This window comes from Pelodiscus sinensis, chromosome 4 (genome assembly GCF_052426305.1).
Source record: "Pelodiscus sinensis isolate ZL-2025 chromosome 4, ASM5242630v1, whole genome shotgun sequence".
NCBI lineage: Eukaryota > Metazoa > Chordata > Testudines > Trionychidae > Pelodiscus > Pelodiscus sinensis.
Window position 1 is genome coordinate 75,124,807 of NC_143055.1, and position 27,334 is coordinate 75,152,140.

The 27,334-nt window shown below is 39.6% G+C and overlaps 1 protein-coding gene and 1 long non-coding RNA gene across 4 annotated transcripts in view; one reads left to right on the forward strand and one right to left on the reverse strand.

The window, feature by feature from the left end:
• Positions 1-27,334, forward strand: part of FSTL5 (follistatin like 5) — a 549,779-nt gene that overhangs the window by 378,991 nt on the left and 143,454 nt on the right. The gene's annotated exons all lie outside the window — the stretch shown is intronic.
• The window catches only part of LOC142829617 (uncharacterized), a 74,761-nt gene continuing 48,279 nt past the window's right edge, over positions 853-27,334 (reverse strand). The window contains exons 2-4 of one of the 2 annotated variants that reach the window (XR_016349444.1): positions 22,026-22,143; positions 21,278-21,345; positions 853-4,721 (exon numbers count right to left, since the gene is read on the reverse strand). This is a non-coding gene — a long non-coding RNA (uncharacterized LOC142829617). Of the gene's footprint in view, positions 4,722-9,593; positions 14,973-21,277; positions 21,346-22,025; positions 22,144-27,334 lie in introns of those variants that run through there. The other variant, XR_016349443.1, reaches the window with a different exon arrangement.

Here is a 27,334-nt window from a genome sequence, read left to right on the forward strand (position 1 = left end):
TTTACATTTTTCCTCAATAAATAATGGTCAGTCAATGAACAATTTATATACAAATTCTTCTTGGTGTTTAATCTTCAGTATTTGTTCCCAACAGGTTATATGAAGTTCATTTTAACAAACTAGCTGTCATTTTTTCTTATACATTTCTCTTATTGATAAACTCAAACTTGTCTCCTGCCTAGCTCTTATATTTTTTATCGATTATATTTTCTGGAGTAGACAGATTTGATTAATAATAGTTCATCAAAGCTGGCACATTACTATTTTTATAGCTCCTTTATCTCTTAGGCATTACTTTTCTAAGTCTTGAGTATTATTTGGGGATTTTGTTCTTTGCTGGATCAAATAATAATACCGTTGGCTCTGTTAGGCTTTTATAATTAAACATCAAAACAATTACGTTTGTTTTAAATTCTCACTGATAAGATTGCCTATTATTGCCTATACAAGATATTTTATATTTTTCTTTGTTTAAATTTTTATGTGAAATGTATTTTGTTTTGACCACAGTTGTACTAGTTCTTTTTCACAATCACTTTTCCCCATATCTTCTTGGGACACTTATTTACAACCAGCAATATTTAAAGAAAAAGCGATAATATTTAAATGCTAGTCGCTTTTTCTAAAAAACTTCTTGTTGTCTAGACGCTCCTTCGAAAGAGGCTTGCAGTCTAGATGTAGCCTGGGATTCCAATCTGATTCATACCTCTAGGCAGAACTGCAATATAAATAAATGTTAAATGAAACTGGCCTATACAAAGTGCTATGCAATGCCCATAATAAACAGAAATAGAAAGATCTTTCTCTTCCCAGTCTCTTTGAATTTTATTAATCCAAGAATTTTTCTGGCAATAACAGGTACAAGATTTCAAAACAAATGTATGATTTTCAATGTTATGTTCCTTGAAAAAATAATATTTTAAAAGCATTGATTTTCTAATTATACGTTACACCTTCACAATCTGAAATATTTTAGCGGCATTAATTAGGAAAATTTGACAGTTTCATTTTGTCATTTGTATATAATCAGCCCCGTACATTCTAATCTTATGCATTATTGCCTCCTCCTTAATGCATTATATACTAATTCTAGTATTTTAACAAAATACCCATATTATAATGTATTATTAACAGTTTTCTACTCAAAATAGCTGAATCTCTTAGCTTAGGGATTTGTCTCAAGTGCTCTGTGGATCATAACTTTTTAAAATGGATGTTTAACAATCAGTGCAATACATATACATACATACAACCATTGGGGCAAGCTAATTTACCTACTGTTTCAATTTGACTTTACATCTAAGGGGATGCAAAACTTAACTAGTAGAGGTTCAAAACTTCTTCCATAAAGAGAGAATTATAAAGAATTATATAGATGGCTTAAATATGTTCCTTCCACACCATTCATATCTCCAACATGAATTATAATGAAGCCAAACACTATCAAAACTGTCTATAATATAGATTAAAAAAACCTCCAAAATGCAGTGTCTTCTATATTGTAGATATTTAATACTGTTATTCTGTTTCTAAGAAATACTAAGCCCTGCATTGCCCATTGAACAAACTGAATGCTGTTTTCCTAACTTTGATTAATCTTTATACACTGGTGATGGTGGCATGATTAATTCTCACAATATTTATTTTATCACTTTGTTGTATAACTTGGTAGATGACACTTAACCTAGAAGTTTCATGTGTCATTTGAAACTTAGTTTGGATATCAATAGAATACATTGTTTTTAGGTGCACTCTTTATCTCTGAACTTAAACATGGTGGATAAAGATCCAGGGCCCAGAAATTTTGGCTATAGAACTTTTCTGTAGTAAAAATCTAAATGCTTCCAGTCCTGGCAGACTCCAAAGTTGTGGCTAGGACAAGATGGAGTGTAGTCAGTTAGGCCTATATCCCATTGTTACTGTTCCTATAAGAGCCATTGCAAAAAGGGTATAATTTAGGTCTTCCCTTCATCATTTCCTGAATAACGGAGGCACCTTATCCATATGACACAGATATGAATCTGTCCCTAAGCTTGTGTTTCTGTGGCTTGGTCTGTTAAAGTAGGTTGTTTTGCACATGCTGTATGATTTGCTTCAGTGTTTTCAATGTTTAATTTGTGGCATCTATGATAGCAATATCCTATAAGAAATGTAAAGTGCTACACTGTATTTTCTGCTGTGTGCTTTTTTTAAGACTGTGACAGGACTGTGATCAAATTAGGAAGAATGTGGTTTTGTAATTGGAGTAGAGATCATGGAGTCTGTTATGACACTGATATTGTGTGACAACTTCTTTGTTAATCTGCTTCACCTCTAAGTATCTCATTTTAACCCTGAGCAAACTATTCATGATGATATTTACTTATCTTTCAGGAATGTAGTGAAGTTTAATTTTTTTGTTGCAAAAGTGTTATGACTATCGAATAAAAGTAATCATACCAGTATCTTTACCTGGTAATATGAAATACTAAATAAAGATTGCAGATCAAATAAAAATAGATAATTACTGGGGGGAGGTAGCTAAAATAGTTTCTATGTATTACTGCTTAATTAGTAATTCCTCTAAACATATCAATTTAGGTTTCATTGCACTTCCAAGGCACAGCTCTCTACATGGAGCCTGATATGAAGTTGCTCTCTAGTTGCACTAAGAGCTTGTTATCTGATTTAGACATAGAGTATGAAGATAGTATACCAAGGAATAGGCAGGGAATAGAGGAATAAGGTTTTAAACAAACAAAAATAATGTCAATCAACAGTTGAGTGTAAAGGAAGGGTTTGAAGAAAGAGAGCAAGGACATTTAGCACATAGAAAGAAGGAATGTTGTCTTGGGGCGAGTCTACACTGCAGGGTTTAACTCGAAATAAGCTACACAAATTGAGCTACGTCATTTGCGTATCTTACTTTGAAATAGCTTATTTCAAAATAGGGAGTGTCTAGCCAGCAATTATTTTGAAATAGAGCACTCTTCTTCTGACTTCCCTTACTCCTTGTACAATGGGGGTTACAGGAGTCAGAGTAAGAAGTCCTCCAGCTTGACAGTATTTTGACACTATTTCGAAATAACTGCCTGCTATGTAGACAAGGACTAAGTTATTTTGAAATAGTGTTGCAGAATAGACATACCCTTTAGTCATATGGAACAGTGCTGGAAAATATATAAAGTTGACAATGAAAGGAGTCAAGGCTGGGCTATAGTCACTACACTGGAAGGCACGTTGGAGTAAATTGTCCAAAAGTGATGTTGATTGACATTGGATTTCACATATGGGTTCATTAGTAAGACTCATTCTTCTTTTGTAGCCATATGTTTCTCTGTGCTCCTTGAACCTTTCTCCTGGCTCCAGCATGCTCAGCATGCTTTCCTACAATTCAGTCTGTCTGCCAGATCACTCATTGCTAGCAAAACATGGCAGCAGTGATTTGTCTCTGAGAGTGTCTAAAGTGAAGCATTGTGCAGTCCAAAACATCCAAGAAACCATGTAATTTGCAGAGAAGAATCTAGCCAAGGTTTGGATCGGCCTGAATCAGAAATTATAGGAGAAAGGAGGAAAGTTTAAAAGGAAAGCTTTTATTTTATTTCATTATGGAACAGGGCAGAGAAGTGGATGCTGGACTGAATCTCACAACTTCCTCAACTTGACCACTTGTTTGGGGACCACTAAGGACTTATTGCTCTCCAAAGTACAATTAAACTTTGGAGTAGTACAAGTTTTCACAAAGAAACAAGTGGTAGACCCAAAGGGACTATGCCAACACTGCAATTTAAGTCCAGGGTTGAACTCAGGCTCAAGTCTAACCTCTCCACTGTCTATACACATATTGTGCTGACTCAGTCTCCCAGCACCCCATAGAGTGGGAGGGGAGGGGGAAAAGGAGGCAAGCTGAACATGGTTCAAACCCCATTTATATGCAGTGTAGATGTAGTATCACTGGACTCATTCTGTTGGTATTCACCAAAAGCATTCCACGATCCCATGTGTCAACTTTATTTGTGCTCTGAACAGTCACATTTTCTCACACAATATCACAAAGAGCTAGAGAGGCCACTTTCTGGATGGTACTAGGAAAGCAGGGATATAGGGGGTTGATTTAGGTCCACAAAATACAGCGTAGAAGCAGAAGCACCGGATTGAGCTCTTGGGTTCAGCAATTCCTAACCAAGGGTTACAAATAAGTGTAAATGCGCAAACCCTGGTTATAAACTCAGGGTCTTGAGTTCTGCTACTGATGGGCTTACATTACAGCATAGACAACCTGAAGTGAAAACGTTACGGACATGATGGGCATTCTGAGTTCAAAGACTTGTGTCTGAATATCAACATAATTGTATGTAATAATATTGATGCAGAGTCACTCAATTATATAAAACTGAACGTTATGGCCTCATGCAAAGTGATCCTCAGAGTTGTTTTTAGACTTTCCTTGAAGTCAGAGTAGGGGCTTTTAAGATACAGAACAATGAGAGCACAATATAGCCAGTAGGAAAATGAATCTCAGATTAACAAACCAGAAAAAAATATTACTTGAAATTTGTGGTAATAGATAAATACTGTCAGACATTCCAGATTATGAGACCAGGGATCAGATCAGGTACAGCATAGTCTCCGATGGACTGTGGAGATGTTTTGAAAGAATTGGTGATAACTAGTCTCTTTTGAAAATCTTGACTTGAACATTCAGCATAAGTAAGCAGCAATCTGTCATTCATGAGAACATCCTGGAGAGACAAAGAAAACACATGAAAGATTAAGACATCATCTTTAAGCCTTTTCTAGTCACGTGGACCTACATGTTACTTGTCCCTCACTTTCTTATGCATCATTTAATGGAGTTTATCATTCAAAGAAGGAATCTTCTACTACATTCTCCCTATAGTCAGCATTTTGATCAGACACAAATGTAACTCTTCTGCCATGTAGCACCAGCAGCAGCCAGGGCTGGGTTCAATATCTAGGGGTTCCTCTCCATCCATACAATACAGAACTGGCTCAAGCCCCCATCTAGGGTATGTCTAGACTACACCTTTCTGTCGACAAAGAGATGAAGATTAGGCATGTCGAAATTGCTAATGAAGCAGGGATTTAAATACCCCACGCTTCAATAGCATAAACACGGCCACCACTTTTTTTTCAAATGGAGCTTTTTTGAAAAAACACCCCCTCCCCCGGCAGTCTAGATGCGGATCTGTCGAAAATAAACCCTTTTTTGACAGATCCTGTAAACCTCATTTTTTGAGGAATACAGGATGTGTTCAGCTCTTGGCCCAAAGCACAGTCCAGCCACCAGAGATTCCAGCATTCACTGAAGTAAGTTTGCAGACAAAAGGGACTCCTCATGGAGCTTTTCTTTAACTCTATCATTGAAACAGTGAGGAGAAACAGGTTGAGATAGTCTTTCTGCTCATGCCTGGAGGGCATGCAGCCTGCAGACTCACCTCCCTCCCCAGCTCAGTCCATAGGTCTCAGAAAAAGCAGCTCTGTACATAGAAGTGTATTTACACTGACAGGGTCTCTTCTTTTAACTGAATTAAACACAGTCTGACTTTTCTGCATTGTGCATTCACACAATAACTGCAAGCATTGATGGTCGTATCTTACAATTCCTCCATTTAATTTTAACAGTTTGTGACACACACAACAAACAAATTGGTTACAATGGGCAAAGCACCTTCTAACAGTTGGACATCTAGCAGGCCTGAGCAATTTGCTTGAAGTGGATTTACATAACCACAGCCATCATTCCTTTCCCATTCCAGCTGGCTGTAATGGAAACATTGATTCAGACCCTCCTTATACGTAGATTTTCTAAATTTAAACTAATATTAATTTCTAGGTGTTTAAAGCCTTTATCTCAAAGCTAATTACCATTTTATGAAAACTAAAGTGTCCTGATATGATCACTACCTTTTTTATGTCCAATTAAGAGAAAAGTAATTTTCCAAAATATAAACCCCTTCTGATGTTGTTCTGGAAGCTTCTATCAGGGTACAGCTGGGTATCCCCAATGTCTCGCTACACTATAGAACACAACATATTACATTGTTCATATTTTACACACACTGAAAACAAATGGAAAAGGACATATGCATATTTGCTATCTTACATATTAAATGAATGTCCAGTTTGTATAAGATATTTATAAGGTTTTTTTTATGAGAGAATCCTCATTTATTTGTAAACATTCTTTTTTTTTTTTGTTTTCCACTGATGCAGGGTTTTTTTATTTAAAAAAGTTTCTTCTACTATAGGAATTACAGAGCTAATTTTATCTTGTGAAAGAAAGCAAAAATTTTTCTTCTAATTTGTATCATTGTTAGTATTGTCCTCCACATTTGTGCCTTGCTTATGATATCTGTTCTACTTTTTAGTTGTATGAAGTGAATATTAATTAGCTGCTCATGATTCTTTAGAAATGTGGGACACTGCAAGAAAAAAAGGGTGAGGAACCCCTTCCAGACTTGTTTCTTCCCTTTAGCAGGTGGTCTTTATATTCAGTATTGCATTTCTCTGAATTTATGTTTTCAAAAACTATTCTTTATTTCTATGACTACAGTAGCTTATAATATTTTTCCAAGAGATACCATCCAATTTAGCATCAGTCCTGACTTTAAGTTCACGCCTCATCTTTCTTGCATTTGACTGTTGCACAGAAAACACTTCTTAACATCTCAACTCACCTCAGAATTTGTTATTTTAGTATGGTTTCCTTTTCATATGCTCTAAGATTTTTTTTTTAGGTCCTCTATCTCTAACCTTTTCTCTGATTGTGTGTATCATTGTTGTCTCTGATTCTATTTCTAAAAAAATATAGATGGAGTGGTTCTCAATCTTTTTTTTCACATTGTGGTCTCAGACACCTGGTATCTTAATTGAAAAAATATAGTTCTTGTTTAAATATTTAAAAAAAATACTAAATCCATATTTAAATGACTGATGTGAACATACTCATGTTGTGCAGTTATTTATTTATGATCCTCACCATTTTGTATGTGTGCTGTTGGTCAATGCAGAAAGAAAGACAGAGGCTGTGTTATTATGGAAGAAGCAATTCTGTGGACCATCAGTGGTTTGTGATCCTAGATTTAGAATGAGTGTTATAGTATATTTAATAGGAATCTATTCATTACTAAAATGCTTCTATCTCGGATCAACTATTTGACTGAGTACAAGAGTAGTTTAGGCATCTGAGGAAAGAGAATTTAGATAAGCAGAATGGAGTTGTCCTGCTTGGAATTTGACTGGAGCTCATATCCATAATGTGCTCCAAAATGCCATGCAATCCTACTACGACAAGAGGACTGAACAACAAGTGTTTCATCACAGAGCTGTGGCATTGATTCAGTACTAACTCAAAAAACAAATTTCCACCCACCTATAAAATCACCAGCATCATTCTCGGCAGAACTGAGATGCAGCAAATTGCTTATCCAGATTACCCCTACTTAATATGTGAGCTCCGACAGGATTACAACATAAGTGTCTGACATACTTCTCAAGTGATGGCACTTAACATTTCTCTAAATTAAACTGCTCGGTGATCTATCTAGCCATGTTCCTAGTACCTTGAATCCATTTACTTCTACATCGATGAGCTACCTTACTACTGACTGAAGTATCTTTTCATGTTACAAGTTCTATACCATGTGTAAACCGTATCACCTTCCAGTGTATTCCTTGTTTTTTATACTAAGTTAAAACCCATTTAGATTGTGTAACAATGATTTTTCACACCTTTTCATCTGCAACTCTTTCCATTTTCCAGATGTATGTAAGTAGCCTTTGTTTTCATTGTAAGGATTTTATATGTACAAACAGCCCTGCACTTATTGAGTATTATATTATTTTTTTCACATTTCTACTGTGAAATATTGAACAACACTATACAAATCAAAGTGATCTTAAGCTCATGACAATGAATTCCCCATATAAAACTTGAAATACTTCCTACATATTTTACTTGATTTGTCTGTCATAATTTCTCTCTTTTGAACCCATGTCTATCATGCTAAATTGTGAAGTTTTGAAAGCATCATATGTCATAAATTATTTTGAATTTAATTTTTCAAATGGTTTATTACTTCTGAAATTCTTGAGCCACAAAACAAGCTCAGTAAATCAAGGACATTTTTTCTCTTTACCCTTTCCTGGTTTTGTACCTTAACAGTAACTTAGAAGGGTCACCCCAAGGAGGTAGATGATATTGCAGTGTCCATGGTCATTCCTGTCTTGGCCTTCCTCTCCCAACAAAGCCTATTAATTAGATGTTGCTTTTATTTGACACCATTCTATTGGGCATGAGAGAGATGCTATCAATGCCACTTGTCTTACTTAGCTTGACTACCAAATCTGTTTAGTATCTTCATCAATAATTTAGATAATGGCATAGAGACTTATACTTGTAAAGTTTGTAGATGACTCCAGCCTGGGAGGGGTTGCAAGTGCTTTGGTGGATAGAATTATAATTTCAAAATGATCTTGACAAACGGTCTGTGGTAAATAGAATGAAGTTCAACAAGAACTATCAGTTGCACACATACAACTGAGTATCTAGAAAGGAGAACTGTGAAAGGGGATCTAGAAATTATAGTCATCACAAGCTAAATATGAGTCAACAGTGTGACATTATTGGGGAAAAAAAGCAAACATCATTCCGGGATATATTAACAAGAATATTATAAGCAAGACACAAGGAAGTGATTCTTCCACTGTCCTCTGTGCTTATTAAGCCTCAGCTGGAGTATTGTGTCCAGTTCTGGGCTCCACACTTCAAGAACGATGTGGACAAACTGGAAAAGGTCCAGAGAAGATCTAGAAAAAATGAGCTATGAGGCAAGATTGAAAGAATTGTGATTTAGTCTGGTAAAGAGAAGACTGAGGAGGGAACATAAAAGCTTTCAAGTATACAAAAGGTGGTTACAAAAAGGAGGAAGAAAAACTGTCCTATTTAACCTCTGATGATAGGACAAGAAGCAATGTCCCTAAATTGCAGCAATGGAGGTTTATTTTGGTCATTAGGAAAAACTTCCAAACTGATAGGGGGGGCTGAGGACTGGAATAAATTGCCTGGGGATGTTGTGGAATGTCCATCATCAAAGATTTTTAAGAGCAGATTGGACACACACACCTGTCAGGAATGCTCTCTCAAAGTGCTTGGTCATGCAATAAGGGTCTGGATTTGATGACTTCTTAAGGTTCCTTCCAGTTCTGTTATTTTATGATTATATGACTTGAACAGACAATCTGATGGTGAAAAACTGTATTTCCTATACTTTAATTAATTAATTAAAATATTTTTACCCCACCTTTCTATTTAAAATATTCAAGGTGGCTACAAGAACAAACAAACAAACAAAAGTTTTGTTCCCTGAAACTTTCAGATCCTTCTTCATATTGAAAACTGATAGCACTTGGATTCAAAGGCACAATTATTCATGGTGCTATTGGAGAGCCAGTTGCTGAGACTTCTGTTTGTCTTTACACAACTCATTCAATGTATTTCTTAATGCTATGTGTTATTTAATAGAAAATGAATAGAAACATCATAAACTTCCTTAAATGATAGTGCTACTTCTGGTACACAAATACTCCCTCTTGCTGGTTTAATTTTTGATTCCTGTTAGCTGATAACATATTTTTTGGAAAATTAATGATCTTGACATTGCTATTCAGTAATCATCATCCTTTGTAAGTCTTTTTGATTCTCCTTTTTGTTTTAGTTGTGCTACTTCTGCTTTCATCTTGTATTGCTTCTGTCTATTTGATTCTGAGTGTGGTAAGGCTCAGGAGTATATATCTGCTTTAGTGATTTCTCTTTTCAGTTATAGGAAGACTTGTGTTGATTCTAGAAAAACCTGCACTTTAGTTTGATAACAATCTTATACAATAGAGGATACAGCTAGTGGACATCCAGATTCTGCCTTCCTCTCTTGTTAACTTCTTTTGAGAGCTCAATTTTGCATTCCCTGTGCATATAAAACTCCTTAAAATATGAAACTCCTGAATTTTTATTCTTATATATTGAGTGATATAATTGCCTGCAATTGAGATTCCCAGTGCTGTGGCTTACTCATCCTGTTGCTTTTGGTGCTGCCATGGATGCCCTTTCTCTTGTTTCTTGTCTCTTGCACTACTTGGTTAATGAAGCATGCTCTTTAGAATCATGTGTTCCATTTTCCCTTTCTCTTTGCAACTATATTTCTTGAAAGTCTGTGTAACATTGTTCCACTCTCCTACCATAAAGTCTATCCTGTCAACCCTGGTCTATTCCCATCATCTGCTTTGACATCTCTCAATATGTGTGCAAAAGGCTGACTGGCCCACCTACACTTCAGAAACAGAATCTCAGATCCTATGGCTTAAACCAGCAGCTAGAAACGTCATCGTTTTACAAACATCCTAAAATCAACTGTTAAGAAGTACATTTCATGTGGTTACTGCAAGGCATTCACCCATTGTTGGACAAAAGAAACTGAGTCTTTCCTGCGGGAATATGAAAAAATTGGTATTCCAGATGGTAAAGCTGCTGCGCTGCTTAAGTCCTTGAATTTGACACACCTGGAAAGGTGGAAAGAGACCACTGAAAGTCTCAATTTCGCCCATTTGAGCCATAAGGAATGGACTTTTTTGAGGCAATTTGGAAGATCCAAGTCAGTAATGCAGTGCTCAGCAAAGGTCAGAGGAAATGCTCCTTCCTCTCTCTCTCTCTCTCTTTTTTTTTTTTCCTAATAGCAAGGTGCTGACAGACAGGAGAGGTCCAGTGGGAACTTTTCAGAAATCTTCAGCAAAGCCTGGAGCTAACCCCGCACCCTTCCCCATATTCAGTCAAGGAACTCCATTTGTTCTGTTGGAAACCAAAGCCAGAGAGCTGCAGCAGTTGGTGACAAGAATGTGGGAAGACAGGGACAGGAATGGATAGCAGCACTTTTTACTTCCACACATAACACATGATATTGCAATAGTTGTTCAGCATAAAAGCCTTCAGACCATCATTTGCACCCTGACTTGAGATTTTAGCAAAATGGCTGATTATTTCTAATGCTGGAAATGTAGGCCTAATCTAAGAAAACACACGGTAACTGCTTTCCTTCTGAACAATAACACGGTTAATACCAAACCTCATGTGCAGTTCTTCAGTGAGAGCATTAATCATGAAACTAATACAAAATATCACGGCATGGCACTGGTTTGGGGTTTAACTTTTTGACAACCTTTGCGAAATGCCCATGAGAAGGTCAGGTCTTGTGTTTCCCTTATCAGATAATTGGACAGAACATCATGGGGCTGTAGTTCATGGACCTTATGAACCACAATTCCCTTGATATATTCTGCAGCTGCATATTGCACAGCTGAGTGGATCCACAGCAGTCACACTAACATTCAGCTCAACAATGTTAAACACATAATGTTAGGGATGCTCAAATCTGTTTTAGTTGACTGGCACCCAGTTCTATAGCACATCCAGCATTCACAGATTAGAAGAGTCACTCAGACATGTCACTTTCTCAATAATATGACAGCAAGTACAAGGATCCCACTGCACCATGACCTGAAGAACTTGCCAAAGGTGACATTAAAATCTCACAACCCTCTAGGGAACCAGATCAAGATCCTTACACCCAACTTTGATGCTGAAGCTGAATGGAGATTTACATGGAACACTTTGCCTGCTCAAACAAACAAATAATCATTAATGCTATTGAGGGAACACTGGGTTTTGTTGAAAAGACTGATATATACTGAATGACATCAGACATCTCATGGGAGATGTGGACAAACACTCTTTAAATGGAAAATAAAACAAACATGTGTAGGTGACTGTTGTCCCCAGGCACAAATGATAGAGTACATCATATCTGAACATTCCCTTTGTTCTTTTGCTGGGGGCCTGAAAAATATTCACCATGAACTTCACCAGGAATGTGCTGGTTATCAAACTTAGATAAGATATGTCTGCTCTACAGCATTATTTTGAAATATCTTATTTTGAAATAGTTAATTTGAAATAAGTTATTTCAAAATAACGCATCTACAAACAGAGTGCATTTCGAAATAGCTTTTTGCTATTTTGTAATAGCACGTCCACACTGAGTGGACTCTAAATAGCATTTAAGGCTGGCTGGAACCAGTTCCGGCAGGGCACTAGGTCAGGACTTACTGTGTGGGGCTGCTGCCTGAGGCTAACTGAGGTCTGTGCTTAAAGGGCCTCCCCCACACCTGAAACAGCCGGTTCTCAGGTTTCCCTGTTTGCTTGTCTATCTTGATGAGGGACAACAAAGCATTTTTGTCTCAATGTGCTCTAGTTGCACTCACTCAGGACATCATAGCACTCTGCAACATGGAGCCAGAGCTGACCCTGGGTGCTCTGGTGCTTCTCTTGGACATGTTGCTGCAAGCCTGGCTGCAGGCTGCCATCCGAGAGGTCCACTGGGGGGGCTGTCAGCATCCAGGAGGCTCTGCGGGAGAGCTTCCACCCTGAGGAGCACTAACAGTCTCCCTGGTGTGTCCCACTGGGGACTTGTGCCTCATTCCTACCTCATGTCCTTCCACGTACCCCTCCCTAACCCCCTTCCTGGTGTAAAATAAAGTACACATATTTTCCTAACTATTTTAATCTCTTTCATAAATATTTTCATCTCTTTATTTAACAAAATGGGGAGTGGAGAATGAAATTCTGGTGAGACTGGGGAAAGGAGGGAGAAGGGAGATAGAGGGTAGGAAAGGGGAGGGAGAAACCTGGGAGGAGGGAGCTGGAAGGGGGAAGCAAGGGGAAGAAGGGGGAGGGGAAGCTCAGGGCTCACAGTTGGGGGTCTCGCCAAGCCAACTGTCTCAAGTGTGGGGAGGGGATAGAGGGTGGGAAGGGTGTGGAGGAGGTGGAGGGATAAGCGGGAGGAAGAGAAGGAGTGGAAGGAGGAGCGGTAACTGGGAATGCAGGAGGCACTGGAGCAGCAGGAGGCAACACACCCTGCACCAGGGTCTGCAGGTGCTGGCAAATGGCACAGCCCTGGGCAAGCTGCTCCCACCAGAGTTGCAGATCTTCTTTCAGCCAGTGCTGCAGGGTGCGGTGCACGGCTTGCAGTGTCCCCAGGTGCTGCTGTTGGCATCTCTCCACTGCACAGGTGGGCCTGCAGAGCCCTCGGGTGTGGGAGCATGTCCCGGATGGGGTGGTGCGCCCTGCATGTACAGCTGGTGTGGCTGTGGACAAACAAGAGAAGTGAACACAGTGGGTGAAGCCCAGCCCCCCTCTGCAAGGTGAGAAGGACCATTCCCTGCACCATCAGAGCCAATGTTCGGAATGTCCTGCTATCCCCAGGAGTGGGAGCTGCCTTGAGACCATACCCATGCCCCTGTGGTGTATATAGTGTGGGTGGGTGAGGGGGAGATGTCCCCTGCCTCTGTGTAGAGTGGCCTTGTGAAGGGAGGGCGTCCTACTGTGTCCCACCCCGGAGTCAGGAGAATGTCATGCCTACTCATATACACGTGTGACTAACAGGATAAGGCCTCTGTGTGGCATCCAGCTGGGGCCACATGCCCAGGGGTGGCATGGCACATGCTCACACATGGCTGCATGATCCATGAACAGCAAGGCCCACACACGCAGTCCCTGATTTCCATCGCCCCCGCTCCCTGGCCACATAAGAGGACACTGAGTGTCCTCACCTGGCACTCACTTGTTGTTGCCTCTCTGGCCTGAGATGACACTGGCAACAGGTCTGCTGGGGCAGCTCGGGGGCCCTGGCTCATCAAGGCAGTGATGATGGCCTCCTCTGGCTCCTGGCTCTCCTCCTTCTCCTCCTTGATGCCCTGGTCAGAGCCCTCTGCCCCAGGGTTGATGACCACCTGGTGGGGGGGGAAGCAGGGACCGTCCCACCCTCCGCCCCCAGGATGCGGTCCAGGGCGTCAAAATGGGGGCAGGTGTGTGGGTCTGCCATTGGTTGGGAGCTGCCCCCTGTGGCCCTGGCATAGGCCTGCCACAGCTCTTTGATTTTCATGAGCACTTGCTCCTGGGTGCGCATGTAGCCTTTAGTGGCCAGCCATCCTCCTGTAGACGGACACGTTGCTGTGTCTAGTGTGGAGATTATGGACATTGGCGGCCTCCCCCCAGATCTCAATCAGGTCCATGATCTCCGCATTCGACCAGGAAGGCGCCTGCTTTTGCGGCCGCTGGCAGGCTCCTGGGAGCTGGGAGACTGGTCCTGGGGAGCGGTGGAAGGCTGGGTGCTGGTGGCTTGCTGGCTCATGTTGTGGGGTCCTGGGTCGGGGCAGTGACTACTGGCTCTGGGCTGGCAGGCACAGGCACTGTGGCCAAACTCTACCCCTTTAAGGACTCCAAGATGGGAGGGAGAGGAGTTTTCCTGGTTGTGCCCAGAGTGGCCACCAGGGCACCCTGGGAAGGGCTGGAGGTCCCCTATTTCGAAATAAGTGTCTACACAGTGTTTATTTCAATTTAGCTATTTCAAATTTGGCGTTATTCCTCATGGAATGAGGTTTACCAAATTCGAAATAAGTGCTCTGCTATTTCAAATTAATTTTGAAATAGCAGTTTGGCTGTGTATACACTAGGAAAGTTATTTCAAAATAACTTTGCTATGTAGACATACCCATATACATTTGTGGTTGTTGCTACCTATTCTAGCCACATGAAAGAAGATGACTTGCTGTACCTTGTTTCAAATTTGATTACCATTTCTTTAAATCAAAGATTATATCTTCCTGTCCATACAAACCTTAGCTCTATTTATCAGTTCTATGAAGTAGACTCATCACTTGTGAGGAAATGTAAATGCTTTGCCATGAGTGCATATTTTGAACACAAAACACACATTATTCTTTATTCTAAAAAATCATGATTGAAAGCAGTGCAGATATAATTTAAAAACTGACATTTTAAATTGAAGTAAAAAAATACATATCCTTTGTTGGTTTTTGTCTCCATGTATGATGTCATTTTACTGAAGATCTTTTTTTTCCCCCTGGAATGAGTAACATAACCTGTCAGCAATTGTTGATGATAGGGTAATAAATAGAGTAAAATATAATTGAAACTCAGGGTTAGCAAATGGCATCAGCAATTGAAAGCGACCTTCTGTGCATTTCAGCCTACTAGGCTCAGTCTGAACTGTTCATAGAAAAAATTATTTTACTGCTGTATTCGTAACCAAATTACATATACTGACATTAACATTCATGCTTTACAATAATAGTGCCTCTGCATTGTCTAGAATGGAAATGTATGACAAAGCAGCAAAAAGCAACTATTTTCTAGGTATGTGGTTTCATGGTACAAAAAACAATGTGCTATCTAAATGAAGTTCTGAATGATGCTTAATTTAGATAACTATGTGAGTGAACTAAAACAGACTAAACAAACACAATAAAATCCACTAGCTCTTTTGATTATTTTTATTTTTAAGGAAAGTGCATTACATTTCTAACAATAATTTACTAAAGTCAAAGTACCTCAAAAGTTGCCTTGTATTTCTGATTATGTATTACTGGGAGTTAAATAAAAATTGGTTGAAAAATCAAAATGTTCTTCAAGTAATGTCCTTATGGATGCTCCACTGTAGATGCAGCAGTACCTTGTACAGTTGAGATTCGAGATCTCCAGTAGCAGAGCCCTTTGGACCATACATGCACACCTCCCCATTTTATACCATGAGTGGCATTTATATATAGCTGTAATCAGGAAGACAAGAAATATTATGTCTGGCTTATGACATGGAGTTCCTTTTTTTCCCCATCCCACTCCAAACTTCCTAGTTGTCAGTGTCATGCAAGAAAATGGGCTCTAATACCACTGAAGCTGCACCCATTTTGACAGGGATTGAAAGCAAATGGACCTCTTCCATCTTAAGATTTATTACAAAGCTCTCAAAGAACAATCTCAACTATTCCAAGATACAGGAATTCTGCCATGGCCTTTCCGATCACAAAAAGTAGCAGCTTCAGGCACTCAGATCTGAAGGACATCTCTTGGCCTCCTTGGATTCTGTAACAGAGCTGTCTGTTGCATTTTGACAGCCATAGTCATGACACGTGTATAATGGCAACACCTCTTCAATCTCCCTAAGGAGGTACAAACCACTTTTGAGGACCTACCCTTTGAAGGCCCTAAATTAAAAAAAAACCTGATAAGTACCTACACTTCCTCAAGGACTCATGAGTGATTCTGCATTCCCTCAGCATTTATATGCCACCCTTGAAGAGACTGCCTGGGAAATACCAACTTCCCCAAAGATCCCGACCTCTATCTTTTACTCCTCATTGGTCATATGCCAAAAACAGAAACTTCATTCGAAGCACAGGCACTCAGCTCCGCAAAGGGTTACTTCCTCTATGCCATCAGACAAATAACTTTGCGTCTGAGAAGCTTCCTGAGAGACAGATCCGATTAGTTTGCCAAGCATTCAGCCCCTTTCTATTCATCATGGTGGCTAACTACCTTGGACAAATAGGCCCTGAAGGTCTTCAAAGGAGGATACTTCATCCCAGTCCTATGTATGCCACCAACCCACCCTTCCTCTCTCTCTCTCTCTCTCTCTCTCTCTCTTTTTTCAGATACCCTTCTCTTCAACACATATTATGAGAAGAAATAAACTAACTTCTGTAGTAGATCTCTTCACCACATTGGAGAATATTCATTGTTTTCAATTTTGCTTTGAAGTGGGCCTAAGCCACAGATCCTTAGAAAACACTTTCCTCCTCACATGGGATGCCCTGATACTGTACCATCCCTTCCTTTTCCCTCTTGTAGCTTCATTATGGCCATGGCAGATCTGATATCTTTATCTTATACCACAAATGCAGCTCAAATATTCCATCCCAATGCACAGCCACTCCATATGAAGCTGTGGCTCCTTCATGATTTTGTGGTTCAGAGATAACCAGTTCAGAGGCAGTAAAAGAGATGACCTTGAATCGGATGCAACTGAACACCACTTATTTCCAAATATGGACAAGATTCCAATCCTGGTGCACCACCAATCGTGTCAACGCAATGAACATTACCACTCATCATAGATTGTGTTTTACATTTTAAAGAATCAGGATTATCCACCAGCCCCATTTACATACACTTAACCACCATTGTTGCGTTTCACCCTGGTAGGGAGGGTCACTCCATTTTTAACCATGAAAAGATTCTAAAAATAACTCCAAAATCTTTACCTTCATATATAGGATCACACTCCAGCTTGGGAATATGGCCTTCTGCTCCATTCCCTTACTTGATCACTGTTCAAACCAATGGCAACATGCTTTTATATTCATTAATATTCACTTTTCCGTCAAAACAGTATTTCTTTTTGTTACCATCTATGCCCGTCATGTGTAAGAAATTGGCATGCTCATGGCATGCCACGCATACCTCGTAATTCATTAGATAAGGTTACCTTATGTCCAATGTTTCCTCTAGTTTTTTCCATCCATGTGTGGAATGACTTTTATGTGCACCAAGACAAAGCCTTGCTGTGGGTGCTCTGCTAATCAAGTGGGCAGCATTTGCATCTTTCCTGCACAATTGCTTACAGGGAATACTGCTTACATCCACATCAAGTTCTATCATCCTCTTTTTATTTAAATCAGTAAATCTGTCTTCCCAGCCTTTTACTCGGACAGAACTAGACGCAGTGTTACTCCTATCAGTGGTGAAAAGGTTGAAAGGCATGGCCATTTATAAACAATGTCTTTTCACGTGGATCTACCTGTTCTACCTACTACACAATCAACAACATCCTCCAGAAACTTGAGTACATTCCCTTGCTGTTTTAATGTCAGGTGCCTTCCCAACAATGTCCCAACTGCTAACATTTGCAACATGGCCATGTGGGCATATCCAGACATGTTTAGCTGTTCTATCATCCACATTAAATGCCATTCCAAAGCCCATCCTTCCAACTACGGGAACTGCTTTATCATGACTTACAGTGAAGCAGCATAGACAGTTCACCTGAAGAAGAGAAGGTTACTTGCCCTGTGCAATAACTAAGGTCATTTGAGATATGTCCCCCTGTGGGTGCTCCATTACCAGCTCTCTTCTCCTCTGCTTTGGAAAGTTTCTTCTGTGATAGAGAAGGGACTAGGAGCAATTAGACCAGATGGTGCTATATCTAAATGTTACTCATGGCGCAAGATGGGGAGTGTCTCATATATGGTCCAGTGGGCACTTCTACTGGGGAATCTCTGATCCCAGCTGTAGGTAAGAGGGTGGCTGTACCTATGTTGGAGCACTCATAAGGAGACACATCTAAAAGAACGTCATTTTCCACCCAGATTGAGCAACCTTCCCTTTCTCAAGATATAGAAATCTGAGAGTAAGAGTATGTCTACACTACAGCGCTAATTCGAACTAACTTAGTTCAAATTAGTTAATTCGAACTAAGCTAATTCGAACTAACGCATCGAGACTAAAAAACTAGTTCGAATTAGCATTTTCCTAATTCGAACTAGCATGTCCACACAGAGTGGACCCTGAACTGGGGTTAAGGATGGCTGGAAGCAATGCCGGCAGGGCATCAGATGAGGACTTAGAGCGTGGAGCTGCTGTCTCAGGCTAGCCGAGGGCTGTGCTTAAAGGGACCCGACCCCCACCCCAGACAGACAGTTCTCAGAGGTGCCCCGCTTGCAAAGCTGTCCTGGCTTGGATTGCCCGGAGTACCCACACTGGGCACATCACAGCACTCAGCCATCAGACCGGCTGCACTTGCCACAGGCTGCCATCTGGGGAAAGAGGGCAATTGGGGGGCTGCAGGAGAGCTTCCACCCCCAGAATCCCACAGAGCCAGCCCAGTCCTCCCCATCGGGGGCTAGTACCCCATTCCTCCCTCACCTCCTTCCACTTACCCTTCCTTAGCCCCCCTTCCTTATGTACAAAATAAAGGACAATTGTGTTCAAAAATAGAATCTCTCTTTATTGAACAAAACTGCGGGAGACTGGGAAAAGGAGGTGGGAGAGGGGAAGAGAGAGGGTGGGAGAGGGGAGGGCAACTACAATGATGAGGGGTTTGGAACAGGTCCCATATGAAGAGAGGCTAAAGAGACTGGCACTTTTCAACTTAGAAAAGGAGAGATGGAGGGGGGATATGATAGAGGTCTATAAAAGCACGAGTGGGGTGGAGAGGGTGCATACAGAAAAGTTCTTCATTAGTTCCCATAATAGAAGGACTAGAGGACACCAAACGAAAGGAATGGGTAGCAGGTTTCAAACTAATAACAGAAAGTTCTTCTTCACAAAGCAAATAGTCCTGTGGAACTCCTTGCTGCAGGAGGCTGTGAAGGCTAGAACTAGAACAGAGTTTAAAGAGAAGTGAGATCAATTCATGGAGGTTGGGTCCATGGAGTGGTATTTGCTAGGGTGTAGGAGTGGTGTCCCTGCCCGAAGTTTGTGGAAGGCTGGAGAGGGATGGCACGAGACAAATGGCTTGGTCGCTGTCTTTGGTCCATCCCCTCCAGGGCCCCTAGGGTTGGCCACTGTCGGCAAACAGGCTACTGGGATAGATAGACCTTTGGTCTGACCCAGTACGGCCATTCTAAGCTCAGGGCTCAGGGTCAGGGGTCTCAGTGCACCACCTCGATTTTCATGCAAACCTGCTCCTGGGTGGCCAGGCTGGCAGCTCTCCTGCCCTAGACGGCCACTTTCCTGTGCCTAGTGAGGAGGTCATGGATGAGGTCCACGATGTCTGCACTGGTCCAGGTGGGTGCCTGCCTCTTGCGGTCCCGGGTAAGCTCCCGGGAGCTGCCAGCCTGGTCCCGGGAAGAGGGGGAGGCCTGGGGGCATCAGGTGGCTGGCTCGAGCCGTGCCAGGTGCAGGGTCTGCTGGCTGGGTGCTGGCAGGCTTGCACCTGGCACGGGCACCGTAGCCAGTCCGTGTCCCTTTAAGGGCTCCGGGGCCCGGAGGGGGGCAATAGAGTTTCCCTGGTGTTGGCCAGAGTGGCCACCAGGGAAAGCTGGGGAGGGCTAGCCTCCCACTAGTTCGAATTAAGTGGCACACAGCCCTTAATTCGAACTAGTAAGTTCGAACTAGGCTTAGTCCTCGTAGAATGAGGTTTACCTAGTTCGTACTAAACGTTCTGCTAGTTCGAATTAAGTTCGAACTAGCGGAGCGCTAGTGTAGCGCCTATCAAAGTTAATTCGAACGAACGGACGATAGTTCAAATTAACTTTGTAGTGTAGACATACCCTAAGAAATTAGTTAATAGCATGTACAATCATAAAGAATCAAAGAGTTGAATTGTCACTGCTATAAAATTGCAATATTTAATTTCTCACAAAAGATATAGGTAATTTGGGCCCTAATCCCACAAAACATACAAGCATGTGTATGACTCCAGTGTAACTCCTTATGCTTAAATTTAAACTGTACTTACATATTTTGCTGGAGCAGGGCCTCAGAGTTTAATTTTTCTGTTGTGTGAGTAACACACCGAAACTAAGTGGCATTTTTCTTAATGCTACTATGCTTTGAAATAAAATACAAGTACTTTGCATTATGTTTTGCAGTTTACTCTGTAGGGCTTACGTCTACACTGGCACATTCTCACGCAAAAACTCTTTTGCGGAAGAGTTCTTCTGAAAAAACTCTTCCAGAAGAGAGCATCTACACTGCCATGTGCTTTTGTGCAAGAGATGTGCTTATGCACAAAAGCATCCTTGCCAGTGTAGATGCTCTCTTACACAAGAAAGCTCTGATGGCCATTTTAACCATAGGGCTTTCTTGCGCAAGAAATTCATGTTGCCTGTCTACACTGGCCTCTTGCACAAGAACAGTTGTGCAAAAGGGCTTATTCCTGAATGGGAGTGTCAGAGTTCTTGTGCAAGAAGCCCTGATTTAATACATTAGAACGTCAGTATATTTGATCAAGAACTCGTGGCCAGGGTAGACAGGCAGCAAGTTTTTGCACAAGAGTGGCCGCTTTGGTGCAAGATCACACTAATGTAGACATAGCCTATCAGTCTATAGTTATCCAAACATTTTCCAGGAGTGATTCAGTAAAGCACTCAATATCTGCAGGATTTTTCTAACAGTAGCCGGAAAGTGTGGTACGCTAGCACATGGGTAATTTTCCTACAGATTTCCATCTGTAGGATCAGGCAAAATAAAAGGCAGTGTGTGAGAAAAGGAACACAAATATTTTATTGGCCATAAGCTGTAGAGACGGCCAGGTCTTTGTTACTTTAGAGTCACACTACTGCAATTAGATATTTCATAAGGCTACACCTGAAGTCTATTTGGAAGCTATACCTGATGTGAAATGAAGCGCCTATCATTTATATGTACCTTCATGGGATTCTTCCTGGCAGTACCTGGCAGCAGATTTCTCTGATCATCACTGGATAAGTTGCCTTCTGGGTAAAGAATAAGGTAATGATGTTAACAGTTTAGCTGTAAATGTACTAGGACCTGCCTATTTGAGAGAAAGTTTGCATTCCCACTCCCTGTGCAATGTTGTCATAAAATAGCTGAGGTGCTTGAGCTGGTGATCACTGGTGATGAGTAAAACTGTTAGCATGTCATTTCCTGGGATTTTGGAATTCACCTTTCCTTTGTTCCAAACTGGTCAAAATCTGTTGTGTTGTGCCCTGAAGATTTTTTTAGGCAGAGAGGATGGTTAATTTTGTACTTTTGCAGAAGATGGGAATACAAATGCAACTGGGAAAGGTGAAGTATAATAGATTATTGGTAGAATTATTTAATTTCTTGATAACATCTTGGATTTATATAATTTGTAAAGGAAAAGATGTCACTAGTTTAGAGGAATACTTATGCAGCTGGAACCAATAACTTCTGTGAATGGCATGTAGCTGCTCAATCCTTTTGGTGAAGATAAATTGTCCAACACAGTAACCAACAGTGTCCCTCCCCCCGCCCCACTAGCTCTGCCCTCATTTAATAGCCTATGCCTTGCCTGTTCAGAACACAATATCAAAGTGAAATACAAAAGCCATTTTAAGGAGGCCACCTTTTTGACCCTTTCTGGTAGAAGAAAAATTTGAGTCATTCCTACGTAATTGGTTTCAATACTTACAATAGAAGTGTTGAAGTTGCTGCCAATGGAACTGAAAGGTCTTTTCTTCCACTTGGGTAATAGAAGTGATCTTGCACAGGAACAGGGTTTTTTTCCCCCCTCGTGCTATAAAATTAATCTGACAAGGATGTTACATTGTGCTAGAGATCTGTGAAAGGCAATATCTAGGCATGCTGTTTGCACCTAAAACTGACATTCAACATATATGCTTTGCTTCTTTAAACTTCCAGTTTTAAATGAGTGTAATTTATCATTTTCTATGTATTTGTTTACAAATTCATTCTACTTGCTGTTCTCAGGCTAATACTAAATTCTTAGTTCAGACTCACTGGTGTTAAACTGTGTTCACAAATAAGTCATTTAACAAAAAAGATACAATCGGTGTAAAGTATGTAAAAATGGGATAAGGCTAAGCTCTTGCTAAAATTAAGCAACTAGAACAAATGTGCTATCTTTCACCACTCTCCTTTCTTCATCAGTTGGGAACTAAGGAAGATAATGGGAGTAATATGACACCTCTCTCTCTCTTTCTCTCTCTCACTTTTTTTCGTGTGTGTGTGTGTGTGTGTGTGTGTGTGTGTGTGTGTGTGTGTATTAGTCTATATTCTTTCCCTAACCTTCATATAGGATCTTTCTCAAAAGCAAGTGGCCTTCAAATCTTCTTATACATGTCTGTGTCATTTTGTTCTTTCTGTAACATATTGTATAATGAACTGCCAAAAATGGCAGGCTGTTATTAATCCCAATGAAAAATACAACCGTTACTGCTATCAATATGCTGTTGTTAGGGGATTATGTGTGGACTTTTGCATATGAATATGAGAGTTAGGAATAGACAAATATGTTCAAATAAGAGTTTTCTTTTTTCAGTGTTTCCCAAAATTAAAAAGCTGAATCATTTTTAAGGCGAATAGCTATAATTATTTGTTTTTCAAATCTTTATTTTCCCGTTGGGACATTAAGCAAAAGACGTGGACTACAAAAGGAGAAGCTGTTTTTTCTGAGATTTCCTTGCCTAATTCTGTTGACCTGCAAGTTGCATAGTATCCCATCTTGTATCCAAATCACCTGGTAATTCACAATTCTTTTTTGCTATTTTCTAAGCATCAGGTATTTTCTTATTGTCAGACCCTCAACTATTTTGAGAGGGAAGGTGTGCAGTGACTAAATGAATGACAGATACATCTTCTGTGGTTTAGTTCAGATAAGTACCCAAAAGTATGTAAGCAGCTTATTTAATTTTCCTGAATACAAAACTAGGTGAGGTCATATTTCAAGTGACTCATCCAAAAGCACCACAATAATATCTGTGTGTCTGTTTGCCTCTTTGTCTGTCTTTTCTCCATCTGCACTCAGACGGAACCACTCAGGGCACACTGGTCAGCAGCCTCCATTTCCCTAGTCCTTTCATATAAGTCATTTATAAGAACATAAGAATAGCTATACTGGGTAAGACCTAAGGTCCATCTAGTCCAGTGTCCTGTCTGCCAACAGTGGCCAATACCAGATGCCTCAAGTGATCCCTCTCTTGTTACCAATTTCCAGCCTCTGACAGAGGCTAGGGACACCATTCCTACCAGTCCTGGCTAACAGCATTTGAAGGACCTAATCTCCATGAATGTATCTAGTTTTTTCTTGAACTCTGTTAAAATCCTGGTCTTCAAAACATCCTCTGGCAAGGAGTTCCACAGGCTGACTGTTTGTTTTAAACCTGGTGCCTATTAACTTCTCCTTATTCACTTTTTCCACTCCAGTCATGATTTTATGGATCAAATCATATCCCCCCCTTAATCCTATTTTCTAAATTGAAAAGTCCAAGTCTTTTTAATCTCTCTTCATATGGGACCCATTCCAAACCCTCATCTTTTTTGTTGCCCTTTTCTGAACCATTTCAAATGCCAATATATCTTTTTTTAAGATTATGCAATCACCTCTGTATACAGTATTCAGGATGTGGGCATACCATGGTTTTATACAGAGGCAACAAGATATTCTTGGTCTGATTTTCTATCCCTTTTTTAATGATTCCAACATTTGGACCTCCGCTGACACTGAGTGGATGTTTTCAGAGAACTATCTGCAATGACTCCAAGGTCTCTCTCTTGAGTAGTTGTAGCTAAATTAGTATGTATAGTTGGAATTATTTTTTCCTATGTACATTACTTTGCATTTACCAACATTAAATTTCATTTTCTATTTTGTTGCCAGTCACTTAGTTAGATCTTTTTGAAGCTCTTCACAGTCTGCTTTGGTCTTAACTGTCTTGAGCAGTTTGGTATCATCTGAATATTTTGTCACCTCACTGTTTAGCCTTTTCTCTAGATCATTTATAAATATGTTGCATAAGATGGGTCCCAGGACAGACCCTTAGGGGACCCCACTAGTTACCTCCCTCCACTCGGAAAACTTACCATTTATTCCTACCCTTTGTTTCCTGTCTCTTAACCAGTTATCAATCCATGAAAAGACCTTCCCTCTTATCTTTTTTAAATTTGCTAATTCTGTTGTGGTGAAACCAAAGTTCCTCTCTAGAATTTTTAGGAATATTGTAGACTTTGAATTCAAGTAAAACAGATATGAAAACACAACACTGATTTTGACCCACTGTAACACATGAAATTCTGTTTTAACAAAGGGCAAAGGAATCATCAGAATTTCTGAAACTTTCCAATGTATAAATATAATATTGTTTAAAAAAAGAAACCAAACGAAGAAAGAGTAGCCATTCTTAAGGATTTTAGATGCAAGCAGAATTATATAGCAAGGCAAAGATTTGAGGTGGCTCTCAAATATCTGCATTGATTGTAACATACTTGAAGAAAAGATATATGTTTGACAAGTATTTTATCCTTTTGGTCTTTATAATATCAGTGCAAGATAGTGTTGTTCCCCAGTTGTAAAATGCAGATTTAGCTCTCAGAGCTTTTTTTGCCTGTGTGCAAAAAAAGATGCATATCTGTGTATACAAATATTGTTTCTGACAGTTTTGGAAATGTGGGTGGATGAAGATTTCAATAACATATAGGTTATGAGATTCATTTTTGTATTCTAGGTTGAATTTTATAAGATTCTAAATATGCAAGCAGAGAAATTTGGTATAATAAAAAAAGAAGAAAAAGAAAGATAGCTGTTACCTACAATATTTTAAAGGAACAAAAATATACTTTCAACTCTTCACTCTAACATTGTAAATTACATCTATCATAAGTCAAAGGTTTGCATAGATGGAATTCAATCTGACCACAAATAATGTTTCCTATAATATTCAGAAGAAATATGCTTAAACAGCTATAACAAGCTCTCTGTTCTAAGAGCTGCATTCTCTTAAAGTGGTTGGAATTGAAGTAATATTAAAGTCACCCCTAATAGATGACAACAAACTACTTGTAATGCAATGATATTAAAGATATTATCAGTAAAATAGCAGCATACATGCAGCAAAGCTAAAGGAAAAAAGAATGCTTTTAAAGATTCATTTGCAACATCAATGAAAGGTGAATTCATTTTCATCAAGACAATTTGAACTTCTACAGTTGTGGTTTTGGTATACAGTCATATGTTATTGAGTATGAAAAGTTAGGATACTAAAATTATAGCTATTGGATCAGATTATGCAGTGTATGTGTATTCTTTGTGCCATTCTGCTTACCATGTCTGGTTTTAAATATGTGATTGAAGGGAAATTACTTCAAAAATTGGACTTTTATACCATTCACTCTCCTTGTCCTGTTACTGTTGTAGCAAGTAGGGAAAGAATGTGACTGAAGGATAGAGCACAGTGTTATAATGCCCATGTGCCATGCCAGGGTTTCTGCATAAGTTATATCAGTTCACAGATATAACATTATTATGCAGAGATATAAAATACTAATTAGATATAGCCTGTGTACAAACTATTGATTAGTGTGCCTCCAAAATAGCTCATTATTTACAAATGAAAATTGATAGAACATTTTTGGTGAAGATAAGATCTGGAAGCAACCCCAGGTACAGATTGTTTTATTTAGAAATGTGTGGAATTAAATAGTTAACTGAAAATGGAAGAATGAACTCCAATAGCAAATAGTCTCAGCCGCACCTATGTCAAAAAACAAAACAAAAAACAATGTAATCTGGTTGGCTAGTGAAATGGTAAATTGACAGAATTATGTGCCCAGAAGAGAGATCACTTGACATGTAATGTTTTTTTAAGATATGGTCTCTCTGAAGTTAATTAATTAAGTTAATTAATTGATTCCATACAATTAGAACAGAAAGATCACTTTCGGAGAGTAATGGTTGACATATTCAGAAGGAAGAAAGTGGCACTTGTTTCAGGCTTAATTGGCTTTAAAGTACCATGCTAGTTAGTTTTGGCTTCTAGCTTGTTGTTTGTTTTGGTTTATTGCATCTTTTTTTATTTGGTCCCAAAAAGGAGGGAGAAGGAAGCTAGGGGAAGATAGTTCAGGGTTGCACAGCAGGCCCACCACAGTCCCAGACCCAGATTGCATGTTGAGGAGATGTAGTCACAGGCATTTTTGGGATTATTTTACAGATTGGCTTATTTTGAAATGGAATTAGCTTGATTTCTGGTTTATTGTGAAATTCGGGTACTTATTTATAGCACGTGAAAGTTGTTAACCTTCAAATTATATAAATCGGTACAGTTTCATTGATTTGAATACAGCAATATTGATTTTCTTCAGCTGAGGATTAAGTCCCAAATGTTCTTCTAAACAGTTTCAGTTAAACAGAATTTGATAGCCACTCCTGAAACCTTTTCTGGGGGGAGAGGAGGGTGACAGCTGTTTGGGTTTTTTGAGGTTGTCTTTTTTTTTTTGTTTTTTTTTGAGAAAGTAAACATTGAGCCATGGCTATAAGACAAAATGTCTTGAGCCTATTGCAATAGGTAGCTTGCTGAGGATGAAAATGATGGGACAGTTAGTTCAGGATTTCACTCAGGGTCATATATTTTTTTCCAGAATTTATATGGAACGTGCAGTGTTAAATTCATTCTAGCTTAATTTATCTTTTATGATTATGAAAATGGAGTAATTATTACAGAGGAATGTCATAACAGTGCATGAAAAGTTGTTAAATCTTTCATGGGAATAACATGCTGAAAGTATATTGGGGAAATGCTAGATAGCTTTATCTAAATAAACTGAAATATATAACAACATTAAAATAATGCTAAAATCATGCTACTCACAGTGCAAAATTGTCTTTGTTGTGTCTTTGATTTTACCAGTACTACTTATGTTCATATTAGGGGAATGTTGTTTTCCAAAATACTTTTCTCATTGTTTTTGAAAAATGAAATAGGTTGA